Consider the following 14,603-nt stretch of genomic DNA (forward strand, 5'->3'; position numbering starts at 1 on the left):
AGAAGCATGAATTTATATTTATATGAAGGGTTTCAGCTTTTACTGGTCATGTCCTCCATTTTACTTGAAAGCCCTACATTTTGCAGTGCCTTGTCCTCCTTTGCGGTTAGTACAACTGGTCACCATGGGAGCCAAAGGAAGCTAAAGTGGTGTCAAACTGCAGCCCTGGTCCTCTCACCTGATGACCCTACTGGTTTTCTTTCTTGTGACACTCTTTTCTGCCCCTTGGGTGAAGATGTTTAGTTTTCAGGGGTCATACATGGACCACTACTACCCCATAAATTCATGGGATGGGACCCAGATTTTCCCACATCATTAGAATGAATAATGCTTCCAGATTGCAAAAGGAATATGTGTGCATTAGTCGCCATTCCAAATATCACAGCAGTCAATTAACTTGTAAAAACCTAATTGGCTTTTTGACTAATTCTCAGTACTGTGATGAGAGATTGGAACCTACGTTTTATGTCATGTTTAGCTTTAACAAATGAAACAGAGGAAATCAAGGAGTGAAAATAATTATGAGGAGCGACAGGGGTGCCAAAATATTTCTCGCCTAGCGCCGCAAAATACCTAGAGCCGGCCCTGGGAACAACTGTCCCCAAGCATCTCTATCTGGAATCTGCTTGAGAGATAGGACTAGAACCACCACAATGCATTGCCCCCTATCCTCAGTTTCCTCAGACCCTTCTGGATGCCATGGTCGATGGTATCAAAAGTCGCTGAGAGATCTAAAAGCACCAGCAGGGTCACACTTTCCCTGTTGATATTCAAGTGGAGATCATCTACTAAGGCGACCATAACAGTTTCGACTCTGTATCCCATCCTGAAGCCAATTTGAAATGGTCTAGATACTCTGCTTCATCCAAGACAACTTGGAGTTGAAGAGCAACTGCCCTCTTAAGCACCTTGTTTAGAAATGGAAGATGGGAGACCGATCTGTAATTGTTCATGTCCAAGGGATCTAGGCAGGGCTTTTCCATAAACGGCTGTACCACTGCTTCTTTTAAGCAAGATGGACAATAGCCCTCCTTAAGAGAAGCATATCTCAGGTGAGTCCTAAGTGCATCTCCTCCTTGGATGACCAGCCATGAAGGGCAAGCGTCCAGAGGGCAAGTTCTCTTCTTCACACTTCCAAGGAGCTTGTTCGTGTCCTCGATATTCACAGGTTCAAATTCACCCAGCATGGACACCTCACCTATAGCCTCTGCAATAATGCCAGTGTCCAATTTGGCTCTTATCTGAGAGATGTTCTCTGTGAAATAGTAATTTAAATTGTCACAGTGAGCTGTGGAAGGCTCTAATAGTGAGTTCTGGGGGGAAGGTGCCTGAGTCAGGTCCCAGATGTCCCCCCCCCCCCGACTTCAGCACTCCCTTTATGCTTTTCTTTCCTTGGCACTTTCACTCCATTCCTTCCTTCTTCTCCCTTAATATACATCCCTTCAAGGGAGTCCAAGGCCCTTTCAGCATGTTCCCAGAAACGGGGGGGGGGGGATACGTTCTGGGGCTGAGGGTCTCTCCGCTGGTCCTCCTCCACAGGCTTGTTTTGAAGGGAAAGGTATGTATGTTGGGGAGTGCCTAATCTGGAACCTGTGGGCCTTTAAGCCTAGTTCCCAGGTTGCTGGGGGGTGTCAGTCACCCCAGAAGGGGCTTTGGGATCCCTCCATCTCCCTCCTCTTGGCTTTGGCCTTTATTTGGGTCTTCTCTCCCCCCAGACAGAGCCCCATCCCCCCAGAGACAACTCCACCCCTCCCGAATAATGTTGTTTCCAATGCTATTGAAGTACCTGGGCCCCAAGGCCATGCCTTTCTCCAAAGATCCCCCTGCCCTCTTTTCTCATAATAACCCCCCCAAGTACCTGGGCCCCAAGGAATCCCATAAGGAGGGGGCAGTGTTTTGTCCCAAGAGCATGCTATGTACTTTGGGTGTACTAAGGCCTCTGGCTCTTGGGAACACAGCCAGAACAAAAGGCTTGTCCACAAATTTCTTAAGTTTTCAAAGGCTTTACTGGTTATAAACACAAAAACATGAAAGTGATCTCTTTTTTCTCAGTAGTCCTTCCTTAATACCTTGCTCTCTCTTCTTGGTGGACTCTTATCTTTCTTCTTCTGAGGACTATCTTTCTTCTTTTGTGGACTTATCTTTCTGTCAAAGGAAAATACTCTCTCCAGGTCTGACTTGGCTGAAATCTTACTACACACTGAAACTAACTAGACAGCATAAGACCCTGGGATTTCCCAAAATCCTTGTCTTTCTTAAAGCTGTAGATTTCTATTTCCCCTCCTAAACTGATACATAGAAAGCCTAATATAATCTCAACTAAATATATGTCTCAAGAGCATCAAAGATGCTCTGGAGGCATGACAATAATAATCATGTCTCTTGTCCACAAAACCACAGAGCCTTGTGAAAACTGAAAGACTAACAGAGATCCAAAACACACTATCCAGTTTGGGACTGTTTAACTCCTCTGGCTCAATGCTAGGGAGTTCTGGGATCTGTAGTTTTGTGAGACATTTAGCCTTCTCTGTCAAAGAGCTCTGGGGCCACAATAAACAACAATTCCTAGTATTCTCTAGTATTGAACAAAGGCAGTTAAAGCAATCTCAAAGTGGGTTATTTCCGCCATGTGACTGGGACCTCTGTTAGTCTTTGAGCTTCCACAAGGCTTTGAGACCACTTTAGCTGCCCTGGCTCAGTTCTAGGGCATTCTGGGAAATGTTGTTTTGTGAGAAAGAGCTCTGGTGCCACAATAAACTACAATTCCCATGCATCTGAGGAAGTATGCTTAAGTCTAGGAAAGCTCACACTGCCAACTTTTCTTTCAGTGAGTCTCAAAGGTGCTACAAGATCTATCTCTCTATTATCATCACAATTATTATTATTATCATTATTAAATCCAAATGCAGCTGAAGAAATGGATTTAAATTGGCAACACTGATATACTGTAGACTCTTTCTCTGGGGCTGTGATCTGGAAGCGTGGAGGCAATTCCCTTGTCAAACCAGGGAATCCTGGGAATTGTAGTTTGTTGTGACATGTATGTATATATATGTGTGTGTGTGTGTGTTTGACTGTATATATATATGTGTGTGTGTGTGTGTGTATATGTAATATATGTATATATTATGTGTGTGTATATGTGTGCACGCATATATATAGATATAGATATATATATAGATATAGATATATAGATATAGATATAGATATACCTTGAAGTCTGAAGAATAGCCAAGAAAATCCGACAAGAAAGAGGGCAAGGTAGGGCCTGAGGAAGAGGAGGGAGGAGAAGAAGGCTTAGAGGAAGGGCCTGAGGAGGAGGAGGAGGAGGAAGTCTTAGAGGAAGGGCCTGAGGAGGAGGAGGAGGAGAAGAAGGCTTAGAGGAAGGGCCTGAGGAGGAGGAGGAAGAGGAAGAAGTCTTAGAGGAAGGGCCTGAGGAGGAGGAGGAGGAGAAGAAGGCTTAGAGGAAGGGCCTGAGGAGGAGGAGGAAGAGGAAGAAGTCTTAGAGGAAGGGCCTGAGGAGGAGGAGGAGGAGGAAGTCTTAGAGGAAGGGCCTGAGGAAGAGGAGGAGGAGGAGGAGGAGGAAGAAGTCTTAGAGGAAGGGCCTGAGGAGGAAGAGGAGGAGGAAGTCTTAGAGGAAGGGCCTGAGGAAGAGGAGGAGGAGGAGGAAGAAGTCTTAGAGGAAGGGCCTCAGGAAGAGAAGGAGGAGGAGGAAGGTTGAAAGGAATAAGGAGAAGAAGAAACAACTCCTGGGCAGAGTACTTTTTGGTTGTTGCTTATTATTATTATTAAATTTAATTTATTTGTTTATAAAGACTTATTTATAAGGATAATCAGGGAGTTTCTATAGCATCACATTAGGAAAACATTTAGATGTTGTTAAGGCCTGGAAATGCTGTTTGGGGTCCCTTCCAACTTTCCAGCCCTTTCAGCCTCCATTTTCGGTTCCCTGAAGCCCTCAAACTGCCAAGTGATCAGGCAGAGTTGGCCATTTTGTGTCCTGGGGGCCATTTTGTGTCCTGGGGGCCATTTTGTGTCCTGGGGGCCATTTTGTGTCCTGGGGGCCATTTTGTGTCCTGGGGGCCATTTTCTGTGCTATTTGTGATAGTGGGGAATAATCTTCCGGAACCTTCTCTTGAGGCTTCAGTTGAACAGAGGAATCTCTTTCTCTCCTGAGGCTCCAGAGAGAGAAGGAGGCCAGGCTCCTTGGGCCAAAAGGAAGGAAGTGTGTCTCTTTGTGTGTCTTTTCTGAGAGGGTTTTCTTATTACAAAGCTCTGCTCCTTCTGGGGAACATGGGTTTTAAAAGGGATAAGAAATGGGGAGGATAGTTTTAATACAAGCCTTATTATTATTATTATTATTATTCACAAACATTGGGCTTTGGCTTCTAAGAGGAGGCTTGTCCCCAAAAAAGGCCAAAAGTGGCTCCTTTGGGAGGTTTTAAAAGTCTCCCCAGTTTCCTTAATAATAGATTTTCAGGGAAGAAGGAAGCTGACATACCAGAATAACTCATATTACCAAGAATGATGTATACAATCATACAAACAAACAAGAACAACAAAAATAAGGTTTGGAGACTAAAAGAAATTACTTATTTTTTTTTAAAGGAAAACCATTATTAGGAGGGTAAAAGCAAGAATTGGGTGCTTCTACCCTTTTACAACCAACTCAGGCTTTATCTGCACTGCAGAAATAATCCAGTTCTGAAGTGAGTTAACTCTTCTCGTTCCATCCTATGGAATCCTGGGATTTGAAGTTTGTTGTGGAATGACAGCTCTCTGGCAGAGAAAGCTAAGTGTCCAAAGGTAAAATCCCAGGATTCCATAGCACTGAGTGGTTAAAGCGGTGTCAAAGTGTCATATTTTTATAGTGTGGATGTAGCCTTCTTGGAAAAGGGGCTGATGATGGAGAAAAGCACTAAGGAACTCTGGAGGTTTCAGCAGATGATTTATTTATTTATGATGCACTCATTTCACATCTAGCTAAAGGGACATAACCAGGGCCCTCTCCAATTCCCCACCACTCTAAGAAGGCATGGAATATCTGTTGTGAAGGGGAGCTGCAGTGAATCTATGCTAGGTCCAGGGGGCTTTGTTTGGTGCAGAGGGAGGAAAGGGATGCCCACCTCTGCATTTGCCCAAAGGAGGCATATGTCATCTGCGTATGTCACCAGGAGGATGCTGTTCTCTGTGTCTTTGAGTGCTGCAGGGTTTCTTGCCAAGCCAATCCTAACCCTGGTCCCTTTTCTCAGGAGCATCATCTCAGACTCCTTGTACACGTCTTTGGGGCCTGTCTTTCTGGAAGTGACCCAAGTGCAGGACCACCAGGACCTCTGCCCACCTGATGGCCAACACAGAGGCCAACCAGAGGGAGTTGGGCTCCAAGAGAAGGAGGCTGCCGAGGTACAACAACTCTTTGGTGAGTCACTATCCTATTAGCTTCATCTGTGTCTCTGCTGTCCCAGTTTATGAAAGGAAGCAAATAAAATACTGCCCAGTTTGGCAGAGACAGTCCTGGTTAATCCTCTGTCACCCCATTATTTTGGGGGCTTTTAAAATGTCCTGGGTTCTTTTTCCTCCTCCCACTTTCCTTCTTCTTCAGCTCACTTCAATTTCTGCATAAGGAGTGCAAAGGGGTTTGCACCACATCAACTCAAAAGTGGGGAGAGAAGAGGAAAGAAGGAGGGTATGGCCCTTCCCAGGAGGCTGAAGCAAAAGCAAACTGCTGTGCACTTCCTAGCATGTGTGATCTTCCTCATAAACAACTTTGGCCATCTTGACCACCTTTTGGTGTTGCTTGTCCACATGTGTCTTGCTTTTCCAATCTGTGAAATGTTGGGGGCTATGGGAGAACATCTGTGGATATAAATATGGGGTGGGCCCAGTGGCCCTCAAGCCCACAGTGCTCCCCAGAACAGTTATTAAAAATGATGTTTGCCTCTCAAATGTGGCAAAAAATATCTAAATGCACCACAATTCTTTGGTAGCTAAATATACTGTATGTGTTGGGATAGTCAGTATCCTAATCCATCATCAATATCCCAAACATGTTCTCAATTATATTGTGTATTATAGTGTATATTATATATTATATTGAAAAGCTTCGAGACAAACTGGATTTCAAAGGCAGTAACTTTTTTCTGGCTAACAGAATTTAAAGTTTATTTCCTGGACTGAATTCTAAAGTGATCAAATAATATTTGGATGCACCATGTGCTTTCCTCCCCTTTTGCTTAGTCACTCTGTGGATGAGGGCTATTTTCTGTTGCAGGTGACCTTTGCGGATGTGGCAGTATATTTCACTGAGGACGAATGGAAACTGTTGTCGAAGAAACAGAGACTTATGTACAATCATATAATGATGGAGAATTATGAGAACGTGGCCTCTGTGGGTAAGGAACCGGAATCCACTAGCATTATAGAATCATAGAGTTGGAATAGACCACAAGGGCCATCCTGTTCAACCCCCTTCTGCCATGCAGGAATACAAATTCCAAACACCATCCAGCCTCTGTTTAAAGACCTCCAAAGAAGAGGACTCCACCAAACTCTAAGGGAGTATATTCCACTGTCAAAGAGCTCTTACTGTCCCAAAGTTCCCCCTAATGTTTAGGTGAAATCTCTTTTTCTGTGACTTGCATCCATTGTGGTGTCTCTTTTTCTCTGTAGCAGCAGAAAGCAAGCTTGATCCATCCTCAATACGACCCTTTCCAATATTTAAACATGGATATCATATCCACTCTTAACTTTCTTTTCTCCATGGTAAACATACCCAGCTCTCTAAGCTGCTCCTCATAAGGCTTGATGGTTTCCAGATCCTTCACCATTTTGGTTGCCTTCCTCTGGGCATGTTCCAACTTGTCAACATCCTTTTTGAATTGTGGAGGCCAGAACTGGACACAGGATTATTCCAAGTGAGGCCTGACCAAAGCTGAATAGAGTGGCACTATTATTTCCCTTGATCTAGAAACTATACTCATATTGATGTAGCCTTTTTAGCTGCCACATCACATTGTTGGCCTATGTTGAACTTGTGGTCTACTAGGAGTCCTAGATCCCTTTCAAGCGTAGTTTAATTGTGATAGAAACATCCTGTAGAATATTTGAAGTTGTAGGTCAGTGAGGCACTATTGCTCTCCACTTTATAAGGATTCTTAATACCGCATTGTAAACTGCCAATTGTCAGAACCAACTTCTGTGGTTCATCCAGAATGGTATTGGTGTTTAGGGGGGATTGTTAGTAGTTTAAATGCTAGTAGTTTTAAGTAGTTGGTAAGTATAATGGGGCCTAGAACGGCTTGGGGAAAGGAAGCAGTTGTGGAGGCTCTTAACTGACTGGTTTTCCTTAAGTTCTTTACAAGTGGGTAAGCCTGCCAGAAGAGATCCGTCTTAAGTGCTTTCTTGAAAGCATCCAAGGTGGTGATAAGACAGATCTCGTTCAGCAAGTTGTTCCATAACTTGGGGGCCATGGCTGTGTACGCTCTGTGAGAAGTTGTTAAAGGTAATAACCAAAACTTAGTATTGTGCCCGGAAGCTAATTGGCAGCCAATGTAGGGATACTGGTGTTATATGGTCTGACCTAGATGTTCTGGTGACCAATCTGGCTGCCGCGTTTTGAACTAACTGAAGCTTCCGAACTTGGAACAAAGGTAGCCCCATGTAGAGCACTGAACCTAAGAACTGAACTCGAAATCAGGCCCTTGTTTTCATACATATTAAGGGTTCCATTTAGCAATTATGAGCAATGTCTATGAAGAGAGGAAAGGGTGACACAAAAGTTCCTTTTTCTCTAATGTCTCTTTTCCAACCTGAATTTGCTTAGCTCCATGGTTGATTCCAGAGGCCCTTTGTCACTCGAATTGCTGGAGTCTGGGGAGGACAAACCCAAATGTTATGCTTTTAGGGGAATTTCATACTTAGCTCAAAGGAGAGATTGAGGCAACAGTGACCTCAGGATTCATCCCAACTATACCAGGCCTGAAAGAACACAGAAGTCCAGAGGCATTTCAAATAGGTTTTTGTGTTTTATTTAGGGGAAAAGCAAAATATATGCACACACACACATATACACATATAAGTGTTCACGCACACACATAAGAACTGGGTAACAAAGGTGGGAGTGGTAAATAGTGTAAAGCTTTGCTAATGGTAATACATTACCTAGATGGATCTTGATCCCAATTGCTGAGGGTCCAGGAAGGGGAGAGAAGTCAGTAACTCCAATGGCAACTGGGGCTGGCGAGTGTAGTGAGGTGTTTAGCAATGTACACCAATGGACTGTCTGTCTGCAACTGGACTTACGCTGAAGAACAGCCAGTTAGGGCTGATATTTATACTGAAATTGTTGCTTGGGGGCAGAAACAGAGCATTCGAAGAGGTTTAAAATGTTTTAGAATGATTCCTGGGTGGGGAAAGTACTGTCTGAAACTGAAATGAATGTAATGGGTGCTTGGTAGAAATACTTCAACCAAAAAAGATTGTCACACCCGCTCTTAGGTCCTTCATGGCTCTGAATTCTGGTCCCATTCACAAGCCAATGTATAGCACAGTCTGAAGGCAACATTCCCAGAGCTCAACAGTAACAGAGTACAGAAGCAAATCTCCAGATATAGGTATTGGCAATGCACTAACCACTTTCCACACTTAAAAATAACTCAGAGACACAGTTGATTTCCTCCAAGTCCTTGGAGGTTCTTTATCTTGAGTTGCAATAGAAAACAAATATTTACCAGTTTTCCTCTCTGACTTCCATCAACTTCACAATCTCTTGTGCACACAACTCCAACCCACATCAATCCGCATGTGAGCTGTATACTGTATTGGTTGTGAGTCATCTCCTGGTGCCACACAGCATGAAGCATCTTCTGCAGTTAGCTTGCATCATGCCATGTGCTCTGACTCAACACTCTATGGCAGTCTCACAGGAAATGATGCCACTTTTCAATTAAATAGTTTTACATATATTTAATGGTATATATTTCAACTGCCTGACTATCTGCTTCTACTGATTTCCTCATGGCAGTTCCCCTTCAATCTCTTCTTTGGTAGTTCCTATGTGTAAGGATACAATCATTATATGGATTTGGAGCATCCAGAACAGCGTCATGCTCAGGTCACTCTCACCAACTTTATTAAGTTAATCTCAAATAGGGAGGGGTGAACGTGGGGCTAAATCTTGGGACAAGACTTTCCTCTCTTAACACTGAGATTCAGTCTTGTCTGTCATTGTCCTCCTTTACAGAAGAATTTGTCAGTCACGAGAGAATCCACACAAGAAAGAAGTCACATAAATGCCAGCATTGTGGGAAATATTTTGCTTACAAGTCAGTCCTTGTAAAGCATCAAAGATTCCACACCGGAGAGAAGCCATACAAATGCCAGCGTTGTGGGAAATGTTTTCCTCGGAGGTCACACCTAGTGAGACATCAGAGAGTCCACACAGGAGAGAAGCCATACAAATGCCAGCGTTGTGGGAAATGTTTTCCTCGGAGGTCACACCTAGTGAGACATCAGAGAGTCCACACAGGAGAGAAGCCATACAAATGCCAACGTTGTGGGAAATGTTTTTCTTCAAAGTCAGACCTAGTGATACATCAGAGAGTCCACACAGGAGAGAAGCCATACAAATGCCAGCGTTGTGGGAAATGTTTTTCTTTGAAGTCACACCTAGTGAAACATCAGAGAGTCCACACAGGAGAGAAGCCATACAAATGCCAGCGTTGTGGGAAATGTTTTTCTTCGAAGTCAAACCTAGTGAAACATCAGAGAGTCCACACAGGAGAGAAGCCATACAAATGCCAGCGTTGTGTGAAATGTTTTTCTTCGAAGTCAAACCTAGTGAAACATCAGAGAGTCCACACAGGAGAAAAGCCATACAAATGCCAGCGTTGTGGGAAATGTTTTTCTCAGAAGTCAATCCTAATGATACATCAGAGAGTCCACACAGGAGAGAAGCCATACAAATGCCAGCGTTGTGGGAAATGTTTTTCTTCAACGTCAAACCTAGTGAAACATCAGAGAGTCCACACAGGAGAGAAGCCATACAAATCCCAGAATTGAACGAACATTATATTTGTAAAGAAGCATTACAAAGAATATATTTTTAATCCTGTGGTGATAAGGAAAGGCCCTTGTGATTTTGTGTGTTAGGTTTGTGTGTCCATATGTCTGTTTATGTTTTTCAGTTATATTTTGTTAAGTTGAGGTTTTTATTCTATTAGTATAGATTATTGCTTTAGTTCATAAACTTGACTGGGGATTATGGGTGGTGGAATAGGTTAGCTAGACAGAGGGGTGGGATTTGTTGCAGCTGATTAGAATAGTTTTGGAATGATAGCATTTGTAATTTGTGGGATGTTGGCTGAAGAAAGTTGGGGGCAGGTATTAACAGAAAGGGCTAGTTTTTGCGAATGGCAAAGGGGCCTTTTTATCTGTGGGGCATAGACTGTGGGAATTGGAGGTGGGGGCTAGGTTTGGAAGAGGGTGATGTTTTAGGTTTTGGGGTTTTAATGTATTGTTTAGCTTTGGGAGGGCAGTTCTGATTTAAATGCTGAATTTCTGATTATGTGTTCTGAATAAAGTTCTTTGCTGTTTCAACACATTGGACTCTTTGATGCACAGAAGTTCTGAATTTGCCCAAAACTGACCCTTTCTTCTCTCCTCAGTCCTCAGCTCCATTCCCAGCCATAAAACAGAGGCAAACACACACACACACACACACACACTCTCAAAAAGACAGAGCTATATGTACAAAGCAGAGCCTTCCCAGGCTTTCCCTCCTGAGTCCAGCTCCGCAGCTTGGGCTCCATTCCGGAAGGAGGAAAAAAATGTAATAGTCGTTCCCTTCTTCCAAAGGCCTACAGTGGAATAAACAGCAGCAGCAGCAAGGGCCTTACAATCCCTGCACATACTCAGGAGCGGCCTTTGGGGCATCTGTGCATACACACTCTCAGCCCCTTAAGCTGCTGCCCTCGCAGCCTGCTGTGAGGGAGGGAAGTGGGGAGAGCCCTTGGTCATTTGGAGGAACCTCCCAGTTCGGGGACCATGCTGAAAGGGCCTTGGGCCCCCTTGAAGGGATCTACGTTAAAAGAGAAGAAGGAAGGAATAAAGGAGTGAACGTGTCAAGGGAAGAGAAGCATAAAGGGACTGCTGAAGCTTTCTGGGATCTGACCCAGGCACCTTCCCCTCAGAATCCACAGCTCACTATGATGGTTTAAATGACTATATCACAGATAATATCTCTCAGATAAGAGCCAAATTGGACGTCAGCATTATTGCATAGGCTGTAAGTGAGGCATCCAGTGACTGTGAGTAAGATCATAGTGGATCAAATTGAATCTGAGTACTGAGGACGTGGACAAGCTCCTTGGAAGTGTGAAGAGGAGAACTTGCCGTCTCGACCCTTGCCCTTCATATATCGCCTGAGATATATCATAGATGCATCTCTTAGGAAGGTCTATTTTCCATCATGCTTAAAGGAAGCGGTGTTACGGCCATTTATGGGAAAACGCTCCCTAGATCCCTTGGAGATGAACAATTACAGACCGGTCTCCCGTCTTCCATTTCTAACCAACATAATTTTGAGGGCAGTTGCTCTTCATCTCCAAGCGGTCTTGGATGAAACAGATTGTCTAGACCCATTTCAAACTGGCTTCAGGATGGGATACGGAGTCAAAACTGTTATGGTTCCCTTAGTAAATGATCTTTGCTTCAAGGGGGGATGTAACTTACCAAACTTTAAGCTGTATTATGCAGCTTGTCTCAAATGGTTAGAAGAATGGTTCAAATTAGAAAACAAGAATTTATTGAATATAGAAAAAGCTAACCTGAATCTTGGTATACATGCATATATGTGGTATACAAAACCATAAGATAATAATGCTTTTAACCATCATGTTATAAGAAGATCATTGCTTAAAGTATGGTATAAAATGAGTCATCAATTTTGGGTGTCATTGCAAGAAGCCTATTACAATAGAACAAAGGACAAAGATACTCCATGGCTAAGATACGGAGATTTAATAAACCAAACACCAGAAGGAAAATACAATATGAAATCTATGGAAGAACTTAATGAAAGAGGAAACATGAAGGATTGGTTTTTATACAACAAATTAAACAATCGTTTTAAGGCAGACAATAAAGCTCCTGGGTTAACGATGGATAACAATGAAATAGATAAAATTATGATGACAAAAAAGGTAAACACATATCCAAATATTATAAACTATTAAAATAAAGCGATCTAGAAGATGAAATTATTAAACACAGCATGGTAAGATGGGCACGTGATATAAATAGAACTATAACTATAGAGGAACGGGAAAAATCATGGAAAGGAACAAATAAATTCACTCTGTGCCAAAACTATAAAGAAAATTACATCAAAATGTTATACAGGTGGTATCTAACCCCCCAAAATCCACCAGATATACAAAACTGGAAATGCTAAGTGCTGGAAATGCGGAGAACCTGAGGGAAGCTCCTTTCATATTGGTGGACATGCATTAAAGCTAAAGGATTCTGGCAAAGGATTCATGGAAGCATCCAAAACATTTTTGATATAAATATTCCCTTTGAACCAAAGTGATCTTTACTAAACATGACACACAACATAAAGTCAGTAAAATACAATATAATTGTTTTATGTATGGTCTCATGTGCAAGGATCTTATTTGCTCAAGTTTGGAAATCTGCAATTAATCCTTCTATCGAAGATTGGTTGATTAAGATACATGACGCTAGAAATATGGACATAGTATCTGCCTTACTAAGAGGGAAATCAAAAGGATATTTAGAAATGGAATGGAGTTGTCTTAAAACATTTGAAGAAAAGGGCGATAACATTCCGTTAAATTAATAGTTAATATTTGGTCGATATTTGGTAATTTAAATGCTATCATGGGAATATCTCAGTGTAATAAAACATTTTGAAAATAAGAAAAGGAAGACCCACATCATTGTTGTGGGGAGCGCCACACACCGAGTTGTATAGCCACATTCTGTGCTGCTCCTGGCCTTGCTGCAGGTGAGCGATTGACAGTTTGAGGGTGGCAACACGCTCCAACGCCGCAATGGTCAAAGGAAGTGTTTAGACTTTGCTTGTTGTTTCTTGCTCCCTTCACCCTTAAATGTAGGGGCCATTCAGACTACGTTTTACCCCGGTTCCCAAACCGGTTTAAAAGTCAGAAGTTCATACTCACGCTGATTTTAACACAACTCGATCAGGGGCTTGCGCAAGAGATCTAGGGCAAATCCCCCTTAGCGCGGTTTTTCTGAAAGCGGACTATTGACCCTTTCTTTTTGGAAACAACCGGCTCTTCCCTGCTGCCGGCAAATATGAACTCAGCCCCGGTCATGATTGGGTGAAGTTCAGGGGGTAGATTCCCCCGATTGAGGTCAAGGGTAGTAGGAACTTGTTTCCGGGGAGATTCCATATGGGGGCAACCGGATCTGCCCAGTTCTATCCAGGGCAAATGAGGGAGTGGGAATGGGGCCTTTGTGAAGGTGGGGGGACTGGCCTTCCTGGTGCTGGCCCTCCAGGTGAGCCATGCATTGGGCAAGGAGTCCCTCTCCTCATCGCCTGCAGCCTCTGGTTCCCCTGGAGGCAGGGCCTCTTCTCCGGCATCACCTGGAACACAGAACCGGAACAATGGACAACAACAGATGAAGAAATACGGGGGTACATATGAATGCACATGGATGCACCTGTGTGTGTGTGTGTGTGTGTGTATATATATATATATATATATATATATATTACTTCAAGTGAATTCTTAAACAGGATAGCACTTTCATGCACAACCCACCCTCTTCCATGCTCTAAAGAGTTGTATTACACACTGGGACAGTGTGGTGTAGTGGTTTGAGAGTTCAAATCCTCTGGGCGACCTTGGGCAAGTGGCTCTCTCTGCCTCAGAGGATGGCAATGGCAGAAACTTGCCAAGGTTCACCTTAGGGTAGCCCAAAGTTAAAACAACTTGAAGGCCAGGGTGACCAGGCCTCCTCCTTTCACAGGACAGGTCCTACATTCCAACCTTCTTCTGTCCAGGAGGAATTTCAAAACATCCTCCATTTATAGCATGACTAAGAAGCACGAATTGACACATATATGAACGTTTTGAGCTTCTATTTGGTAATGCCCTTACATTTTTTCTTGAATGTCTTGCATTTTGCAGCATCTTGTCCTGTGAGGACATCTGGTCACCCTGCCTTTGGGTTGCCATAAGTAGCAGTATCTTGAAGACAAACAACAAGAAGACAAAAGTGAATCTGCATAGCCATAAATGAAACCAGGGAGGGTCAGTCCGGAACAAGGGGGAAATACCAGGTCCTTGGAAGTGATAACATGCACTTTATCTCAACTGCTGAAAGTAAGTGGTGAATGAGCACATGAAGGGCAGGGTGACCAGATGTCATAAAAGGAGGACAGGGCACCTCAGTATGGAGGACAGGACCAAATAAAAGCTCCTATAAATCTAATTCAAAGACATAGCCATAATAGTCTGGATGTATACACCTCCCACGTTCTGGTCAACATCCGCATGTATATGTAATTACAATTGTGTATATGTTTACTTCCAGTCATAAGAGCATAACTGCCC

This window comes from Sceloporus occidentalis, unplaced genomic scaffold (genome assembly GCF_023333645.1).
Source record: "Sceloporus occidentalis isolate IW3139 unplaced genomic scaffold, rSceOcc1.0.p SCAF_21, whole genome shotgun sequence".
Lineage (NCBI taxonomy): Eukaryota > Metazoa > Chordata > Lepidosauria > Squamata > Phrynosomatidae > Sceloporus > Sceloporus occidentalis.